Here is a 17,460-nt window from a genome sequence, read left to right on the forward strand (position 1 = left end):
GGTTTCTTGACCTGAAGTGTCTCTCCCAGGGGCACTGAAATCATCACGGGTGGGCATATGGTTTACACAACAAAACTCGACACATTTATGAACATATTTGACTTGTCTTATTTCTAGAAGCACAGGCATAACACATTGTTATGAAAGTCTTGTTGTATAATAGTCATTGTTCACTAATCACTGCTGAGAACAATGCATGTGAACTCTAAATGCTACTATATGTGGAGTGAGTCTAAATTTAGACAGTCTGTCTCAACCAGCATGAAACACACATTAAATGGGAATTTGAATGTTAATATAGACTGAATTTAGAGCAAATTACTAGGCTGCATGTATGTAAATCCTCATGCATGCTTTGAGGCTTCACATGACAGGGGGCAGATGGGGCCAAAGATGGTGTATAGTTTAATCTGGCCACTTGTGAACATATTTGAAAGGTTCCTGTCTGTGTAAGTGGGCTTTCCCTCTCTCGCGTGAGCATGCTTTCCCGCATGAGCTCATGGTTCCTCCGTAATATCTGCCATGCTCACGCGAGAGAGGCAACATCTGGCTCAGAGATATTTTTGTTATTTTTTTTTTTATATATTTTTTTTATTTTTATTTATTTTATCCCATTTTCTCCCCAATGTTCGTGGTATCCAATCGCTAGTAATTACTATCTTGTCTCATCGCTACAACTCCCGTACGGGCTCGGGAGAGACGAAGGTTGAAAGCCATGCGTCCTCCGAAGCACAACCCAACCAAGCCGCACTGCTTCTTAACACAGCGCGCCTCCAACCCGGAAGCCAGCCGCACCAATGTGTCGGAGGAAACACCGTGTACCTGGCCCCCTTGGTTAGCGCGCACTGCGCCCGGCCCGCCACAGGAGTCGCTGGAGCGCGATGAGACAAGGATATCCCTACCGGCCAAACCCTCCCTAACCCGGACGACGCTATGCCAATTGTGCGTCGTCCGGGCGCGAACCCAGAGACTCTGGTGGCGCAGTTAGCACTGCGATGCAGTGCCCTAGACCACTGCGCCACCCGGGAGGCCCTTATTTTTGTTATTTTATTAGGATCCCAATTAGCTGTAGCGAAAGCAGCAGCTACTTTTCCTGAGATCCACATGAAACGTTCTGTCCTTGACAAGAACTGCTCAAGGACAGAACAACATATATTTAAAAACAGCACACACAGCCTACATATCAATACATACACACAAAATATATAGGTAAAATAGGGAAGAGGCATTGTGCTGTGAGGTGTTGCTTTATCTGTTTTTTTTAAAACCAGGTTTGCTGTTCATTTGAGCAATATGAGATGGAAGGGAGTTCAATGCAATAATGGCTCTATATAATACTGTATGATTTCTTGAATTTGTTCTGGATTTGGGGACTGTGAAAAGACCCCTGTTGATATGTCTGGTGGGGTAAATGTGTGTGTGTGTGTGTGTGTGTGTGTGTGTGTGTGTGTGTGTGTGTGTGTGTGTGTGTGTGTGTGTGTGTGTGTGTGTGTGTGTGTGTGTGTGTGTGTCAGAGCTGTGTGTAAGTTGACTATGCAAACTATTTGGAATTTTCAATATATTAATGTTTCTTATAAAAAGAAGAAGTGAAGCAGTCAGTCTCTCCTCAACTCTTAGCCAAGAGAGACTGGCATGCATAGTATTTATATTAGCCCTCTGATTATAATGAAAAGCAAGATGTGCCACTCGGTTCTGGGCCAGCTGCAGGTTAACTAGGTATTTATTTGCAGAGCTTGACCACATGACTGGATAATAATCAAGATAAGACAAAACAAGAGCCTGTAGGACTTGCTTTTTGGAGTGTGGTGTCAAAAAAGCAGAGCATCTCTTTAGTATGGACAGACCTCTCCCCATCTTTACAATCATTTAATCTACAGTGCCCTCCATAATTATTGGAACAGTGATGCATTTTTTCTTCTTTTTGCTCTATACTCCAAAAGTTTGGGTTTGAAATCAAACAATGACTATGAGGTTAAAGTGCAGACTGTCAGATTTAATTTTAGGGTATTTTCATAGCACGTAACTACATCAAGCTTGTGATTCTACACATTTGTTGGATGCAAATATCATACCCCCCAAAAAATGCTAACCTCCCATGTTGTTGTAATGATGAGAGGTTAGCATGTCTTGGGGGTATGATATTTGTGCGTCTGTAACTTTCTCACTCATCATTATTCACAATTCATTCAGGATTATCCGTAACCATGGTAGCATCCACATGAATGTAGAAGTGTTTAGAAACATATTTGATTCTTATTTCAAATAAAAGTGGCTTCAAAATGACACTGCATTATTTACCATTCATTTCTATTGGGCACAAAATAATCTGAAACATAACCAAAACAAACAGCAAATGCATCCAACACATGTGCAGAGTCACAAGCTTGATGTAGTCATTGTGTGCTATGAATATGGGTCCAAATACTTCAACCATACAGTTTTTAAATTCCTCATCAATCCATGGAGCTTTAACAGTTCTAACAGGCAGTTTGTTAACAGGTGCATGTTTATCAATAATTGGAAGAAGCAATTTCATAAATTCATCAAGTGCAGAATCTGGATGCTCCTTATTAATCACATCAGATCAACAAATATGTTTGGGTGTTGCTATAGGTCACCAAGTGCTAACAGTCAGTATCTAAATAATGTGTGTGAAATGATTGATAGTGTATGTGATGTAAACAGAGGTCTACTTTCTTGGGGACCTGAATATTGACTGATTTCATCCAGCTGTCCGCTCAAGAGGAAGTTTCTCACTGTAACCAGTGCCTGTAATCTGGTTCAGGTTATTAATCGACCTACCAGGGTGTTTACAAACACTAAAGGAACAAGCTCATACACATGTATTGATCACATTTTTACTAATACTGTAGAACTTTGTTCTAAAGCTGTATCCGTACCCATTGGATTTAGTGATTACAATATAGTGGCTATATCTAGGAGAGCCAAAGTTGTGCTGAATGACATGTTTCCCCAAAATGTTCTTGAACAGACTTTGAGGTATGTTTACTCCCGTTTGGTCGGTGTGGCGAGGTGTGACATAATAATGCCGTGTTCAAAACAACTGGGAACTCGGAAATCTCCGACTTCTGATTTCAGTGCTTTCAAGACAACTGGGAACTCGGGAGAAAAACGGCTCCAATTAGGAAAAATAGTTTTGAATGGTCATCTAATTCGATATTCCAAGTAAGGAACTTGGGCCTCTTTGTAGAGCTCCAACTTACCGACCTGAAGATCACTGATGTTATGATTTAAAATCGTTTTTTTTTCTTCAGATTTCCCAGTTGTCTTGAAAGCACCATAAAGCAATGATTGCTGTATTTAAAGGGCAGTGGCCATGCTGACAGCGATCCCCAATCCACAACCCGTTTTTCAACTATTTGTTCAGTACTGCATCGTCTGTTAAATTGAACGTTCCAGAATTTAAAAACTTACTGAACACTGCCCTGTTATATTTAGTGTCCCCTCAGTACTTATAAGGCACACTTGAGGACTTGAGTGGCTCCGTTTCTATGGTAAGCTTAAAGGGGCAGCTGAACATTTTTGTCTCATCTGTGATATTTTGTCTAAAAGACTCAGGTCACAAAATATTAAATTGAGCAAAATACCACATTACTTCTTATTAGTCATACACTCCTTGTTTTATAAACATTACTAAGCATGCTCATCCATTTTGATTTGTGTTTTTTGGTGTAATTAATGGCTGGTAAAAAATCTGAGTGGCTGGTAGATTTTTTTATTTACCTGCCACAGTGGCTGGTAGACAAAAAAGTTAGTTGTAGGCCCTGGTAGCAAGGACTGAGAAGTGAGAACGAGATAGTCAGGTGTCATACATACGTTCACTGTCACTCACCAAGACAGGATAGGAAGGGTATGTCGTGAAAATTCTACACATGGGACACTAAAGTCAATCTTAAATTAATCATTCTTTATTAACAGCAAGCTGGAGATGTCACCGTCAAACTTAGATGCATAAAGTACCGGTCTGAAGTCCTGTACGTTCTCTTATATACTGCTTACACAGACAAGTCATATTTGCATGATTTAGCTTATTCATTATTCATAATTAATTCATCATTACAACTCCTGGCCCTAGCTATAGTATATAACCAGAGCCATGAGTTTTCCTGAGGGGTATACTATGATGCACGCTATATAAACATTAATTCAAGCAATTCTATTCATGATTTACAGTCCGAATTGTATTATTTTTGTAATATCAAGTTTTCCAGTGAGTTGTGACGTATTTAACCTGTGTATTGATGTGTTGATGCTGTCACTGTTAGAATGGCTCTTGAAGTGTTTTTCTCTATTTACAGTGAACCCCTCAGTTTGCTTGTAAGTTTATTACGAAAGATCTCACCATGAACGCCTTAACACGTCTACATGACATCTACGTGTACATCATGCTTTTAAGTCGTGCACATGTACACGCGACATTTACGTGTCACGCTGTTAGTTTACGTGTCTGTTTAGTTTATTATTAAAGATCTCACCATGAACGCCTTACAAACGCCTACATGTACATGATTTTGTAAAAAATATTTTTCATTTGCCAGAGTAATGAAATTCATTTCATTTGTTGATTTAGCTAAAATAGGCATATCACTTTAATACAACAATTATTAGAATAGTTGATTTGTAGCCAGCCACCATTACTGTGTAGATATGCCTAATCAATACGGACACAAGGGCTTTTTTTGTTGGAGGTAGCCCTATTCAGAAATAAGAGGTAGCCTAGGTCTGGAGTGGCACATTCAAAACCACTCAGGAACTCAGCAATCTCTGAATTCCGACTTCAGTGCGTTCAAGACAACTGGGAACTCGGGGGGGAAACACGAGCTCTGACTAGGAAACATTTTTTGAACGGTGATCCAACTCGGAATTCCGAATCAGAAACTCTGGCATCTTTCTCTGACCTAAAAATTACTGATTTCATGATTTGACCTTGTTTTTCCCATAGAGTTCCAAGTTTACCACAAATGTACCGGTTCAACAGACACAATTACTGTCACCATGCAATCCTTAGGCTATACATTTCTGTGGATATGTCTTATGGTTAAAAGCAGGGCTTGAATTGAGGGGGTATGTGAGGATATAGGCCTAAACCTTGTTATTTAGGCGGGCAAAAAGCATATGCTACCCCTTGTTTGCTTAGCCTTAGAAAAAAAACTGTCCAGGTTATATCAAATCAAATCAAATTTATTTATATAGCCCTTCTTACATCAGCTGATATCTCAAAGTGCTGTACAGAAACCCAGCCTAAAACCCCAAACAGCAAGCAATGCAGGTGTAGAAGCACGGTGGCTAGGAAAAACTCCCTAGAAAGGCCAAAACCTAGGAAGAAACCTAGAGAGGAACCAGGCTATGAGGGGTGGCCAGTCCTCTTCTGGCTGTGCCGGGTGGAGATTATAACAGAACATGGCCAAGATGTTCTAATGTTCATAAATGACCAGCATGGTCAAATAATAATAATCACAGTAGATGTCGATGGTGCAGCAAGTCAGCACCTCAGGAGTACATGTCAGTTGGCTTTTCATAGCCGATCATTAGGAGTATCTCTACCGCTCCTGCTGTCTCTAGAGAGTCGAAAACAGCAGGTCTGGGACAGGTAGCACGTCCGGTGAATAGGTCAGGGTTCCATAGCCGCAGGCAGAACAGTTGAAACTGGAGCAGCAGCACGGCCAGGTGGACTGGGAACAGCAAGGAGTCATCATGCCAGGTAGTCCTGAGGCATGATCCTAGGGCTCAGGTTCTCCGAGAGAGAGACAGAAATAGAGAATTAGAGAGAGCATACTTAAATTCACACAGGACACCGGATAAGACAGGAGAAGTACTCCAGATATTACAGATTGACCCTTGCCCCCTGACACATAAACTACTGCAGCATCATTACTGGAGGCTGAGACAGGAGGGGTCAGGAGACACTGTGGCCCCATCCGATGATACCCACAGACAGGGCCAAACAGGCAGGATATAACCCCACCCACTTTGCCAAAGCACAGCCCCCACACCACTAGAGGGATATCTTCAACCACCAACTTACCATCCTGAGACAAGGCCGAGTATAGCCCACAAAGATCTCCGCCACGGCACAACCCAAGGGGGGGTGCCAACCCAGACAGGAATATCACGTCAGTGACTCTACCCACTCAAGTGACGCACCCCTCCTAGGGACGGCATGGAAGAGCACCAGTAAGCCAGTGACTCAGCCCCTGTAATAGGGTTAGAGGCAGAGAATCCCAGTGGAGAGAGTGGAACTGGCCAGGCAGAGACAGCAAGGGCGGTTCGTTGCTCCAGAGCCTTTCCGTTCACCTTCACACTCCTGGGCCAGACTACACTCAATCATATGACCTACTGAAGAGATGAGTCTTCAGTAAAGACTTAAAGGTTGAGACCGAGTCTACGTCTCTCACATGGGTAGGCAGACCATTCCATAAAAATGGAGCTCTATAGGAGAAAGCCCTGCCTCCAGCTGTTTGCTTAGAAATTCTAGGGACAATTAGGAGGCCTGCGTCTTGTGACCGTAGCGTACGTGTAGGTATGTACGGCAGGACCAAATCGGAAAGATAGGTAGGAGCAAGCCCATGTAATGCTTTGTAGGTTAGCAGTAAAACCTTGAAATCAGCCCTTGCCTTAACAGGAAGCCAGTGTAGGGAGGCTAGCACTGGAGTAATATTCTCACATTTTTTGGTTCTAGTCAGGATTCTAGCAGCCGTATTTAGCACTAACTGAAGTTTATTTAGTGCTTTATCCGGGTAGCCGGAAAGTAGAGCATTGCAGTAGTCTAACCTAGAAGTAACAAAAGCATAGACTAATTTTTCTGCATCATTTTTGGACAGAAAGTTTCTGATTTTTGCAATGTTACGTAGATGGAAAAAAGCTGTCCTTTAAACAGTCTTGATATGTTCGTCAAAAGAGAGATCAGGGTCCAGAGTAACGCCGAGGTCCTTCACAGTTTTATTTGAGACGACTGTACAACCATCAAGATTGATGGTCAGATTCAACAGAAGATCTCTTTGTTTCTTGGGACATAGAACAAGCATCTCTGTTTTGTCCGAGTTTAAAAGTAGAACGTTTGCAGCCATCCACCTCCTTATGTCTGAAACACAGGCTTCTAGCGAGGGCAATTTTGGGGCTTCACCATGTTTCATTGAAACGTACAGCTGTGTGTCATCCGCATAGCAGTGAAAGTTAACATTATGTTTTCGAATGACATCCCCAAGAGGTAACATATATAGTGAAAACAATAGTGGTCCTAAAATGGAACCTTGAGGAACACCGAAATTTACAGTTGATTTGTCAGGGGACAAACCATCCAAAGAGACAAACTGATATCTTTCCCACAGATAAGATCTAAACCAGGCCAGAACTTGTCCGTGTAGACCAATTTGGGTTTCCAATCTCTCCAAAAGAATGTGGTGATCGATGGTATCAAAAGCAGCACTAAGGTCTAGGAGCACGAGGACAGATGCAGAGCCTCGTTCTGACACCATTAAAAGGTCATTTACCACCTTCACAAGTGCAGTCTCAGTGCTATGATGGGGTCTAAAACCAGACTGAAGCATTTCGTATACATTGTTTGTCTTCAGGAAGGCTTTCTAATTTGCTTTCTAATGATCATGATCTTTTTCTTAAAGAAGTTAATGAATTTATTACTGCTGAAGTGAAAGCCATCCTCTCTTGGGGAATGCTGCTTTTTAGTTAGCTTTGCGACAGTATCAAAAATACATTTCGGGTTGTTCTTATTATCCTCAATTAAGTTGGAAAAATAGGATGATCTAGCAGCAGTGAGGGCTCTTCGATACCGCACGGTACTGTCTTTCCAAGCTAGTTGGAAGACTTCCAGTTTGGTGTGGCGCCATTTCCGTTCCAATTTTCTGGAAGCTTGCTTCAGAGCTCGGGTATTTTCTGTATACCAGGGAGCTAGTTTCTTATGACAAATGTTTTTAGTTTTTAGGGGTGCAACTGCATCTAGGGTATTGCGCAAGGTTAAATTGAGTTCCTCAGTTAGGTGGTTAACTGATTTTTGTCCTCTGACGTCCTTGGGTAGGCAGAGGGAGTCGAAGGGCATCAAGGAATCTTTGGGTTGTCTGAGAATTTATAGCACGACTTTTGATGCTCCTTGGTTGGGGTATGAGCAGATTATTTGTTGCAAACATAATTAAATGGTGGTCCGATAGTCTAGGATTATGAGGAAAAACATTAAGATCCACAACATTTATTCCATGGGACAAAACTAGGTCCAGAGTATGACTGTGACAGTGAGTAGGTCCAGAGACATGTTGGACAAAACCCACTGAGTCGATGATGGCTCCGAAAGCCTTTTGGAGTGGGTCTGTGGACTTTGCCATTTGAATATTAAAATCACCCAAAATTTGAATATTATCTGCTATGACTACAAGGTCCGATAGGAATTCAGGGAACTCAGTGAGGAACGCTGTATATGGCCCAGGAGGCCTGTAAACAGTAGCTATAAAAAGTAGATTTCATGACTAGAAGCTCAAAAGACGAAAACGTAATTTTTTTTTTGTAATTTGAAATTTGCTATCGTAAATGTTAGCAACACCTCCGCCTTTGCAGGATGCACGGGGGATATGGTCACTAGTGTAACCAGGGGGTGAGGCCTCATTTAACACAGTAAATTCATCAGGCTTAAGCCATGTTTCAGTCAGGCCAATCACATCAAGATTATGATCAGTGATTAGTTCATTGACTACAACTGCCTTTGAAGTGAGGGATCTAACATTAAGTAGCCCTATTTTGAGATGTGAAGTATCACAATCTCTTTCAATAATGGCAGGAATGGAGGAGGTCTTTATTCTAGTGAGATTGCTAAGGCTTACACCGCCATGTTTAGTTTTGCCCAGCCTAGGTCGAGGCACAGACACGGTCTCAATGGGGATAGCTGAGCTGACTACACTCTCTGTGCTAGTGGCAGACTCCACTAAGCTGGCAGGCTGGCTAACAGCCTGCTGCATGGCCTGCACCCTATTTCATTGTGGAGCTAGAGGAGTTAGAGCCCTGTCTATGTTGGTAGATAAGATGAGAGCACCCCTCCAGCTAGGATGGAGTCTGTCACTCCTCAGCAGGCCAGGCTTGGTCCTGTTTGTGGGTGAGTCCCAGAAAGAGGGCCAATTATCTACAAATTCTATCTTTTGGGAGGGACAGAAAACAGCTTTCAACCAGCGATTGAGTTGTGAGACTGCTGTAGAGCTCATCACTCCCCCTAACTGGGAGGGGGCCAGAGACAATAACTTGATGCCGACACATCTTTCTAGCTGATTTACACGCTGAAGCTATGTTGCGCTTCGTGACCTCTGACTGTTTCATCCTAACATCGCTGGTGCCGACGTGGATAACAATATCTCTATATTCTCTATACTCGCCAGTTTTAGCCTTAGCCAACACCATCTTCAGATTATATAAAGTGATCTAGGCTATAATAATGATTAACTCCACAATTAATTTCTGCATAGTCTACTAGCCTGTCAAATGTCTTGCTCAGCCTCATCATCACAGGAAAAGTTTGGTTGTTTAATTAAATGCTCCCTAATTTAGAATATTAGTGGTAGGCTATGCATACAGCAAAAGACCAAAAAGGTAGAATCAAGATGGGTCTATTCATAGACCAAACAGCTTAACAGGTACACCTTTTATTCAGGGGAATCGCATTGAATCAGGCTATTAATTTCAGTGCAGTTGCTTTATTACGCATAACTTTAACCGAAACGGAACCAAAAACATCCCAGCCTGTTTTGATCACAGATCATGATGAAGCCTGAACATTTCAGCAGTTTGTCATTGATTTAGCTAACAATTTCCTACAGATTTGACACAAAGGAAGACCTACATTTAATCTGGATTTGACAAATAGCCTGACTAGGATCCTTTGACTTTCCCCCACATTATGTTTGTTCCCAATTAGGCTAAATGTAGTCCTATTAATGAGCTTTTAATGTTGTCCTATTCATTTGCATAGGCTAACCATTGCAATCAATTATATTTACGATCTTCTGTTTGTTATGAATAAACAAACATCGGGGTAAAACATATATAATAATTTGTTTCGATGCTCCCCCACACACATTAATGTTACTTACCTTACAGATAACAAAGTCAGCTAATTTCCACTTCATTCATATGTAAATACATTTGATTCATACACTGGCTTGTCTGGCTGGCATGTTTTCATTTTAAACTGGCCTTCCCTTATCTACACTGAAATAATATTATATCAGTAGTCCGCTATTATGATTTTAAAAAATATATAGCTCATTAGTACACCATTGTGGTTGAATATATATCTATTGTAGGTGTCACGACTTCCACCGAAGTTGTTCCCTCTCCTTGTTCGGGCGGTGTTCGGCGGTCGACGTCACCGGCTTTCTAGCCGCCACCGATCCATGTTTCATTTTTCCTTTTGTTTTGTCTGTTAACACACCTGGTTCCCATCTCATAATTATGTTCCTTATTTAACCCTCTGGTTTCCCTTTCTGTTTTGTGCGTGATTGTCTTTCGTTTATTCCGGTGTGTTGTATTTTGAGTCCTGTTTTGTCCTTGTTTGGAACGGGATTTTGTTACGTTTTGGATTGAGTAAATCAGTGATTGTTACTCTTACCTGTGTCCTGCGCCTGACTCCTTAGCTATATTTTAGATAGACTCTGACAGAATCACGCACCTTCATACATGGAGTCAGCAGGTGCAGCCAGCCCTCCGCTTCAAATGGAGGAGTGCGTTCAGCAGCACGCGACCATGCTGCAGAGTCTGGGTACAGCCATGGATCGCGTGCTGCAAACCATGGACCGATGGGAGAGAGGGGGTTTTCCCGTGAACCCTGTGTCGTCTCCTCAGGTTCCACCACTACCTACCGTGATGTCCACCTATCTGTCATCAGGATCCGGTGGGATTCAGCTCTCGCTCCCGAGGGCGTATGATGGGACAGCTGCCGGGTGTCAGGGGTTCCTACTCCAGCTGGAGCTCTACCTGGCATCTGTCCAGCCAGCCCCTTCGGGACGCGAGAGAGTGAGCGCCCTCATCTCCTGTCTGACCGGTAAAGCCCTGGAATGGGCCAACGCCATCTGGGGTAGGGAAGGTCAGACGTTGGATGCCGTTTCCGGGCGGTATTCGATCATCCCCCGGAGGGGAGAGCGGCGGGGGAACGCCTATTTCATCTACGTCAGGGGATGAGGAGCGCTCGAGATTTTGCGCTGGACTTTAGAACTCTGGCGGCCGGCGCGGGATGGAATGAGCGGGCCCTGATCGATCACTACAGGTGTAGCTTACGAGAGGACGTTCGTCGGGAGCTAGCCTGCAGGGACACCACCCTTACACTGGACCAGCTGGTGGACCTATCGATCCGGTTGGATGACCTGTTGGCCTCCCGCGGACGTCCTGATCGGGGTCCGTCAGTTCCATCCCCCAGCGCTCCTGATCCAACGCCTATTGAGTTGGGAGGCGCTGCAACGAGGGGGACCGGAGGGGGGACCATTCCCTGCACCAACTGTGGCCACAGAGGGCACACTGCTGGTCGGTGCTGGGGGGGTTCCTCAGGAGGTAGAGGTAGCAGGCGGAGTGCTGGTGGGTCATCCCAGGTGAGTAGGCACACCACTCACCCAGAGCTCCCTGTTGCACACATGTGGTTGTCAATAGAATTTCCAGAGTTTTCCCCGCGTTCCCAGCATAAGGCGCTAGTAGATTCAGGCGCAGCTGGGAACTTTATCGACCGTTCCTTTGCTATGAGATTAGGGATCCCTATTGTGTCTGTTGATGTTCCCTTCCCTATACATGCCTTAGACAGTCGTCCTTTGGGGTCGGGGCTAATTAGGGAGGTCACAGCTCCGCTCACTATGATAACGCAGGAGAGTCATAGGGAGCCAATTAGTCTCTTCCTAATCGACTCTCCTGCATTCCCTGTTGTGTTGGGGATTCCCTGGTTGGCTTCGCATGATCCCACTATTTCATGGCAACAGAGGGCTCTCAAGGGATGGTCCCGTCAGTGCTCAGGGAGGTGTGTAGGTGTTTCCTTAGGTGCCACTACGGTGGAAAGTCCAAACCAGGTCTCCACCATGCACATTCCCCCCGAATATGCCGATTTGGCACTCACCTTCTGTAAAAAGAAGGCGACTCAATTACCACCCCATCGACAGGGGGATTGTGGGATAGATATCTGGGTAGAAGCTGCACTTCCCAGGAGTCACGTGTATCCTCTGTCACAGGAGGAGACGGCGGCTATGGAGACATATGTCACCGAATCTCTGGGACAGGGATACATTCGGCCTTCCATCTCACCTGTCTCCTCGAGTTTCTTTTTTGTGAAGAAGAAGGATGGAGGTTTGCGCCCGTGTATTGATTATCGAAGTTTAAATAAGATCACGATAAAATACAGTTACCCGCTACCGCTCATAGCCAGTATGACCGAGTCATTACACGATGCGTGCTTCTTCACAAAATTGGACCTCAGGAGCGCTTACAACCTGGTGCGTATTCGGGCGGGAGATGAGTGGAAGACAGCATTTAGCACCACTTCTGGCCATTATGAGTACCTCGTCATGCCGTACGGGTTAATGAATGCTCCATCAGTCTTCCAATCCTTTGTAGATTAGATTTTCAGGGACCTGCACGGGCAGGGTGTAGTGGTGTATATAGATGACATTCTAATATACTCCGCTACACGCGCCGAGCATGTGTCCCTGGTACGCAGGGTGCTTGGTCGACTGTTGGAACATGACCTGTACGTCAAGGCTGAGAAATGTCTGTTCTTCCAACAGTCCGTCTCCTTCCTAGGGTACCGCTTTTCTGCGTCAGGGATAGAGATGGAGAATGACCGCATTTCAGCCGTGCGTAATTGGCCGACTCCAACCATGGTAAAGGAGGTGCAACGGTTTTTAGGGTTTGCCAACTACTACCGGAGGTTTATCTGGGGTTTTGGTCAGGTAGCGGCTCCCATTACCTCCCTGCTGAAGGGGGGACCGGTGCGACCTCAGTGGTCAGCTGGGGCGGACAGGGCTTTTGGTCACCTGAAGGCTCTGTTTACCTCGGCTCCCATGCTGGCTCATCCTGATCCCTCCTTAGCGTTCATAGTTGAGGTGGACGCGTCCGAGGCAGGGATAAGGGCTGTGCTGTCTCAGCGCTCGGGTACGCTACTAAAGCTGCGCCCCTGTGCATTCTTTTCGAATAAGCTCAGCCCGGCGGAGCAAAACTATGATGTGGGGGACCAGGAGTTGTTGGCTGTTGTCAAGGCTCTGAAAGCGTGGAGACATTGGCTTGAGGGGGCCAGACACCCTTTTCTCATTTGGACTGACCACCGTAATCTGGAGTACATTCGAGCAGCGAGGAGACTGAACCCTCGCCAGGCAAGGTGGGCCATGTTTTTCACCCACTTTTCTTTCACCCTCTCCTACAGACCAGGTTCCCAGAACGTTAAGGCAGAAAGTATGTTCCGTTCGATGTCCGCGATCGTTTGATCTGCTGGGCCCACACTTCACCCTCCTCTGGTCATCCTGGCATCGGTCGGACAGTGCGCTGTCTTGCTGGGAAGTACTGATGGCCCACGTTAGCCAAGGATGTGAGGGTTTATGTGTCCTCCTGTTCGGTGTGCGACACAGTGCAAGGCACCTAGACACCTGCCCAGAGGGAAATTACAACCCCTTCCCGTTCCACAACGACCGTGGTCACACCTCTCGGTGGATTTCCTAACGGATCTTCCACCCTCGCGGGGTAACACCACGATCCTAGTCGTTGTGGATCGGTTTTCTAAGTCCTGCCGTCTCCTTCCTTTACCCGGTCTCCCTACGGCTCTACAGACTGCGGAGGCCCTGTTCACCCACGTATTCCGGCACTACGGGGTGCCTGAGGATATAGTTTCTGATCGGGGTCCCCAATTCACGTCTAAAGTCTGGAGGGCGTTTATGGAGCGCCTGGGGGTCTCGGTCAGCCTTACCTCAGGTTTTCACCCCGAGAGCAACGGGCAGGTGGAAAGAGTCAACCAGGAGGTGGGTAGGTTTCTGCGGTCCTATTGCCAGGACCGGCCGGGGGAGTGGGCGGTGTTTCTCCCCTGTGGCAGAGATGGCTCAAAACTCCCTCCGCCACTCCTCCACTAACCTGTCACCTTTTCAGTGTGTGCTAGGTTTCCAGCCGGTCCTGGCACCATGGCATCAGAGCCAGATCGAGGCTCCTGCAGTGGATGAATGGTTTCAGCACTCGGAGGAGACATGGGACGCTGCCCATGTGCGTCTGCAAAGGGCCATCAGGCGGCAGAAGATGAGTGCCGACCGCCACCGCAGTGAGGCCCCGGTGTATGCACTGGGGGATCGGGTCTGGCTCTCGACCCGAAACCTGCCCCTTCACCTGCCCTGCCGGAAGCTGGGTCCGCGGTTTGTGGGGCCATTCAAAGTCCTGAGAAGACTGAACGAGGTTTGCTATAGGTTACAGCTCCCCCTGATTACCGTATTAACCCCTCGTTCCATGTGTCTCTCCTCAGGCCGGTGGTGGCTGGTCCGCTCCAGCAGTCTGAGGTGCGGGAGGTTCCTCCGCCCCCTCTGGACATCGAGGGGGCCCCGGCGTATACAGTGCGAGCCATCATGGACTCAACTCGTCGGGCGAGAGGCCTTCAGTACCTCGTGGAGTGGGAGGGCTAGGGCCCGGAGGAGAGATGCTGGGTCCCGGTGGGGGACATCCTGGACCCATCGTTACTCCAGGAGTTTCACCGACTCTATCCGGATCGCCCTGTGTCTCGTCCCCCGGGTCGTCCCTGAGGCCGGTGTCGGCGCGCTGCTGGAGCCGCGCATCAAGGGGGGGGGGGGGGGGTACTGTCACGACTTCCACCGAAGTTGTACCCTCTCCTTGTTCGGGCGGTGTTCGGCGGTCGACGTCACCGGCTTTCTAGCCACCACCGATCCATGTTTCATTTTTCCTTTGGTTTTGTCTGTTTACACACCTGGTTCCCATCTCATAATTATGTTCCTTATTTAATCCTCTGGTTTCCTTTTCTGTTTTGTGCGTGATTGTCTTTCGTGTATTCCGGTGTGTTGTATTTTGAGTCCTGTTTTGTCCTTGTTTGGAACGGGATTTGGTTACGTTTTGGATTGAGTAAATCAGTGATTGTTACTCTTACCTGTGTCCTGCGCCTGACTCCGCTATCTTTTAGATAGACTCTGACAGTAGGTCCTAGGATACAACAATGATTAATGTTGAACTAACAAATACCATCAAGGGATACGTTAAAATTTACATAATTAACACCTTGTGAAACAGCTGTGAAAACCTATCAGACAATATTTAAGATTTAAATATATAAACGTTAGAAATAAATGAAATTATATTTCATATTATTACTAATACATCTCTTACATATCTCTTGGAGGGCCGGAAAATAAATTAACCACAGACAATATTTTTTACCAAGTCAAAAACTTCCACATGCTTCTCAGCCCATGCCTGAAGGTGGTCCTCGAAGACGTTCTGATTTGGTTTGACAACTTACACCACATCAGGTGGAGTTTCAGTGATCTCAAAGTACGTTATACAAAAATAGAAATAGACAAACAACACTAAGCCAATCACATATTTTAATACTCCACTCTATGCAATAATTGTATATACAATTGCATTGTTTACCTCAGTAAACAGCTGTGGCTCCCGTCCGTACAGCAGGCGATAGGGTGAGTACTCTGGAGGCCTAGACGCTGCTGTTGTGTGCAAAGAGAATTACCTTCAGGTTGTCCTCCCACCATTCCTTCCCGTCAAGGGACTTGCCCATGGCAGTCTTGAGGGTCTGGTTAGTCCGTTCATCCAAACCTGGAGTCACAATACATCTACACATGCACATTATGTATAACTCACTGTACTATCAGTGTCAATTTTGAAAAATATCTAAATTACTGGAAGGCTATGCGAAACAATGCTACAACCATTACATTATTAACCACTAACATGTAAGCTAACATTGACAGAAAGATTGCCTAGAGCTAACGTTAGCTAGCGCTTAGCCAAGCAAAATTTGGTTAACATCAATCAAGCTAGCGAAATGTTAAACGCTATTTTCATACAAATATTAACACTTTAACACATTTTATCGTGACGTCACATATTTAGATATATTACCTGAACTAATCTGAGCCTTTGTTCATAGAAAATAAAACAAATAGGATCTAAAATATAGAAAAAAAGTACAAAAAGTTTGGACGTACAGAAACCTCCATTACTTACAATGAAAATTCACACCAGTTTTTCCACTCGGTTAAAACTCCCTTCAATTGGCTTCAAACATCACCAAACTCATGGACTATGTAGTTAACCATGTTACCTCAATATTTTGAGAGTCAAAATGACATTTTGCACATTACATACCTGAATGTAAAATTATGAGATGGAGAAGTAGTTTTCAGTAGTAGGTATTCTCCAAGATTAAAGAAAAAACCTTCAAGATCTCACTAACGCTCCCCATTGATGTCACAGCTCCACCTAGCGGCAGTAATCATATACTTTACTTCAAATGCAAATACCTGGTAGGCCAACAAAATGATACAAGGGATGGCTTCATAAAATAGCAAACAAAATAAAACAGAAAAAATATGACCCATACATATTTATGTGTGTCACATATACACATGGCATATGCTTGAGTACCACCTTGACATCTCTGATCTGCTTGCCACAATAAATGAATGCTAGAACATTGGTAGCCAGGATTAGCTATTTGTATCTAATCTCTTAATAATTGCATAACGGTGCAAGTTAGACACATTATCTTTTGTTTGCATGTGAGCATGAGTTTTTTTGTCTGTCCTGTCAATGTTGAGTGATCACACATGCCTCAGCACACATAGAAGGTTACTTGCCTGCTTGCAAATGTGTGCTAAAAGTAGAGATGTTTCATAGTATTTCTGATTGTCTTAACTCCCCACCACCAATTAAATGTTTTTTTAAAAACCACGGAAACACCATTGCAATATAGGCCTACATTCAGAAAAAAATAGTGCTATCTACAACCTAAAAGGATTCTTACTCTGTCTTCATAGGAGAACCCTTTTTGGTTCCAGGTAGAACACATTCTGTGCCTAGGTAGAACCCTTTTGGACCCTCTCATTTCACAGAGGGTTCTACATGGAACCAAAAATACTTCTACCTGGAACAAAAAAGGGTTATCTTTTGATGATAGCCAAAGAACCCTGTTGGAACCCCATTTTCGAAGAATGTACTCAACAAGTTCAACCTGTTAATAAATCCTTTCAGTGATACCCATCCCGGATCCGGGATCCTCCTCATCAAAAAAGCTGACTAGCATAGCCTAGCCTAACGGGACAGGGATATCATATAATAAAATTTTCATGAAATCACAAGTCCAATACAGTAAATGAAAGATAAACATCTTGTGAATCCAGCCATCATTTCCGATTTTTAAAATGTTTTACAGCGAAAACACAATATGTATTTATATTAGCTAACCACAATAGCCAA

Source organism: Salvelinus namaycush, chromosome 6, assembly GCF_016432855.1.
Source record: "Salvelinus namaycush isolate Seneca chromosome 6, SaNama_1.0, whole genome shotgun sequence".
NCBI classification, from domain to species: Eukaryota; Metazoa; Chordata; class Actinopteri; order Salmoniformes; family Salmonidae; genus Salvelinus; species Salvelinus namaycush.